This window comes from Wolffia australiana, chromosome 17 (genome assembly GCF_029677425.1).
Source record: "Wolffia australiana isolate 7733 chromosome 17, ASM2967742v1".
Taxonomy (NCBI): domain Eukaryota; kingdom Viridiplantae; phylum Streptophyta; class Magnoliopsida; order Alismatales; family Araceae; genus Wolffia; species Wolffia australiana.
Genome location: NC_135851.1, coordinates 2,570,274 through 2,574,452, shown reverse-complemented (window position 1 = coordinate 2,574,452; position 4,179 = coordinate 2,570,274). Strand labels below are relative to the sequence as shown.

At 45.3% G+C, this 4,179-nt stretch overlaps 2 non-coding genes across 2 annotated transcripts; one reads left to right on the top strand and one right to left on the bottom strand.

Moving 5' to 3' along the window:
- Positions 1-1,635: 1,635 nt before the first annotated feature.
- Positions 1,636-1,707, bottom strand: TRNAE-UUC (transfer RNA glutamic acid (anticodon UUC)). The gene has a single exon. It is a non-coding gene; the product is annotated as a tRNA-Glu (tRNA).
- Positions 1,708-3,530: 1,823 nt separating this feature from the next.
- On the top strand, positions 3,531-3,604 carry TRNAD-GUC (transfer RNA aspartic acid (anticodon GUC)). The gene has a single exon. It is a non-coding gene; the product is annotated as a tRNA-Asp (tRNA).
- The last annotated feature ends 575 nt before the right edge of the window (positions 3,605-4,179 follow it).

Genomic DNA, 4,179 nt, shown 5'->3' with positions numbered 1-4,179 from the left:
AGAGATTATTCCCCTGGAGCTTGTCCAGTACCACCAACCAGTACTAAAAATGCATCTCCTTGCCTCCGCTCGCTCACTCGCGTCTTCATCCTCATATTCACGCTCGTAAACTCGCGCCTTGCATACAAGCGAAGCGCTATTGGCGTTAAGAGCTCACTGAGCGATGATGAAGTAAGTCAGTGCCCTCGATTGTTCCAGAGAGAAGGATCATGGCGCCCCGAAACCATGACATCCTAAGCAGCATCTCCTTGCGTGCAAGAGACTTCCGGCCTGGCCTCCCGGCTCTGTGTTGAAAAAAAAAGCGGTAGCTAAAGCAAATCTAAAGCTTAGTTGCTTTTTGCTTATTATTCTTTGCCAATGGGTTGCTTGGCACCAAGCAACCGGTTAAAAGAAGCATCCCGAAATAAAAAAGTAATGAATGCGAATAGAACATATGATTGATTGAATGAAGTGGCTGGCGATAAAAATAAGTGTTGGTCTCGTTACCTGCTCTTGTAATGCAGGCGCCCCACGCTAAATAACAATGGGCCGGTGAAGACCTTCTTTCAGAACCTCTCTTCCTTCCTATAGACGACCAAGGTGCTCTCTATAGGGCTTGGCGTATAACACTTTATTTTGCGGCAGTCAAGGTCTGTCTTGTATAATCAAAGCCCCCCTCCACTTTTTTTTTATCTTGAAGATAAAAAAACCTGCGCTCCAGTCTGAATCTGAAGATTCCCCGCTTCCGCGCCTAAAGTAGCTCCTGTTCTATCTTATCTAAGCGGGAGCAGAGTTCGCCCTCCTTAAAGAGGGGGGGAGATGGAAGGGCAACCGTTCAGAATAGAATGCAAGGCGTGTGTGGAAGCGAAGAGGCAGGCAGGCGCTTGCGGCTGCGAACGATACACTTTCTTTATTACCATCAGGTTGGTGTAGTGGTGCTTCGACCAAGAAGGTAACGTTATCCGAAGGCGCTCAGGAGCGAAGGTTATCTTCAAGATAACTTATCTTGAAGAGAAATTCTCCGAAGGGGCGAGTGAGCGGGTTACGAAGTAATGTAAACATATCCTTGGAACGTCGATTCTATGGAAGGTACGAAGTAATGAACCACGGCAGAGGAGAAAGGACAGATCACCTGCCGATCTTTGATCCAACAAAACTATGCCAGAAGAATAGAGACCGGCACAAAAGCCTTCTTCATCAATCTACGCTCATTGAGGAAACGGTGACATAGAGAAAAAGGGGGGGGGCGAAAGAGATGTGTGGCTGAAGTTATGTTATATTTTAACATAAAAGAACGCATGCATTGATCTGTCGGAGGTTCGATAATCTATTAAAGGTTCCAAGCGACTTTAGGAGCGATTTATGAGCAGAAGCGACGGAGCGAAGTAAATGAGGCGCGAGGAGCGTTCAGATTAAGATGAAGACTGGAGCGTGCGAATGAGCAGAAGCGACGGAGCGAAGGGGCGAAGCGAATAAACGTTCTAAAGAAAGTCAAAGTCAAGAAAAATGTAGAAGTCAAAGAAAAAAAGTCAATGAGAAGTGGTGATCTCATCTCGTCTTGCTTGCTGGGAGAGAGGAAGCTTCTGGACCACCTTTTTCTCAGCCAGATAGCGAGCGATCACTCAGCAATGATACCGCCGGCCGGGAAGAAGTATCTATCCCTTACGGGAATCGAACCCGTGTCTTCGACATGAAAAGACGATGTCCTAACCACTGGACGAAAGGGACAAAAAAACATTCTTGCTCCCGCTCACTCGCGCCTCAGCTCCGAGACGCGAATAGAAGTGGTTCGCTTTGTTTCTATACGAAATTCGACGATTTCGTTTGTTTTTGTTTGATGCTCACTCGCCCCTTCTCCTCCTTTTTTTAGCGTACCGTGAAATAAATAAGAAAGAACGGGTTTATGGATTAAATCATCGTCGGTTTCGGTTGCGGAAACCGAAATCGGGAACCGTCGGTAATCGACAGTAGCGACGAGCCGTGCAAGGACGCAGGGATATAGCAAGTAAGCCCAGCCGCCCTTATCTTCTCTTTGTTCGGTCGGTGGGACTTCGACTGTACTGTCACTGTAGGGATGGTAGGCTTAGTAGGGCTCGAACCTACAATATCACCGTTATGAGCGGTACGTTTCAACCAATTAAACTATAAGCCCCTACTTATCTCTACATGCAATTCGCTCATTTCGAGAAGAGCGGACTGGCCAAAGCTTTGCTCTATCTGCTTCTTCCTCAACCCGGGCAAGGTTATGAAAGAAGTGACGAAAAGAACCCGACAAGCGAAGCGGCCCGGCCCTTTCGCGACTAAAACAGCCGGTACGCTTTCTTTTACGCTTTATTTCCGGCTCGCTTAGACTCAGGGCGGGGCTCTCTAAATTGCAATGTCGTTAGGTTCTGAGGCGCGACGCGCTACTTTAGGCGCGAGTTTACGAGCGATTTATTTTCTTTCTTTGATAACTTTGTTAAAACATAAAACCTTTCTGACTTCGTACGACTTCATCTTCATTGACTTCGTAACATGAATCTTCACTTCGTAACATGAAGATGCATCTTCATTGACTTCGTAACATGAATCTTCATTGACTTCTTCGTAACATTCAGATGAATCTGAATAACCTTCGTAACATGAATCTTCATCTTCATCGCTCCCGCTCACTCGCTCCTGCTCCCGCTCACTCACGCCTTCGTCGCTTCTGCTCCGCTCCCGCTCACTCGCGTCTTCATCTTAATCTGAACGCTCGTCTTCATCCTCATATATGAACCGCTTCCGCGCCTTATTAAACGTTATAAAGTTAAAGTCAATAAAAATAAGGTTTTTTTTTAACATAAAACGTTATCTTTAGATAATTATCCGCTGGATAACGTTATGTTATATTTTCACATAAAACGAAGGCGCTACTGATTGATTTAGTACTGGTATAGTAGTACAACAGAATGTTACCCGGGGCCCCCTCCGGGGTTATTTGGCAAGCCCCTTATGTAAACATAATCTACTAAAGAAGCTAAGTTACACAAGTAGTGAGTTTTAGAGTGACCGGCAGGTTCTGATTTACCAGAAGCGTTGGCGACCTAAAGTATTGTTACGCAAGACGGCCTCGATTCAGTATTTCAATAGAACAAACAAGCCCACTAATAACTTAGATAGTGGCCCTTACACTTTGGTGTAGTTGACCCTACCTATTGACTCAAGGCTTGTCTGACTCAAGTTCGGAAACTTAGAACCCTTCCGTAGTGGGATGTAGGCTTCAGTGGTTTTGGTACTTTTTCACCACTAGTTATGATTTAGTAACCTACACCGGCAGGTCAGTAGTTTAAGCGAACACTAGAAAGAACTCAGCGAGCGCTCGCGCTATGTTGTTAGCTTTTTTCAACTGAAGTCGCGTAGCGCCAATTGATAGCTGATAGAGCAGATAGAGCGCGGAGCCCCGAGTCTAAGCGAGCAAAGCCATTAGTTTCTACTGTCGTACTCACAGTACCAAAGGTTCTGATTTCTCAGAACAGAAACTTTCTTATAGTTAGGGTGGGTTACTTTTGAATCGACAGTAGTTACGAAAGGGGGAAATAGCTCAGTTGGTTAGAGTGCTGGTCTGTCACGCCAGAAGTCGCGGGTTCGAACCCCGTTTTCCCCGCCCAACCCATTTGGTCTTCACTGGAAGCTTAGCATTCAATACAAATATCTTTCTCCCCACCCAGGTAAAATTCCCCGCTCGTAAACTCGCGCCTCACCGCAGACACAGAATGAGTGGAGATTCATTTATAAAAAAAAGAAATAAGAAATATAATAACCTTGCTTATTTATTACTAGCGACTTTAGGCGCGGAAGCGGGGAAGATTAAGATTCAGACGCGACTGATGGAGCGGCGAAGAAAAAGTCTATGACGACGCGGGGCCAAAAAAGTCAAATTAGGTTCTGAAAGAATGCCAGTCTACAAGAAGCTGGCAGAGCTTTAGCCATTGGACCACATGCTAACTAAACAGTTACCCTTTTCTTGTTCGTTCTTCGAATTACGCTAGTGGTTCGACTTTAGGTTACGAAGTCAAGAGATACTACTTAAGTCTTCCCATTCATTCCTAGCTCTTATCCCTAAGAATTAAGGGAACCAAGTAACCTATACGAGAGTGAAGAAGACATTTCCAACAATCAACTTCCCACTGATTTTTTATGTCCCGACGATTCTGCTAGTTTAGAAAGTAAGTCGAAAGA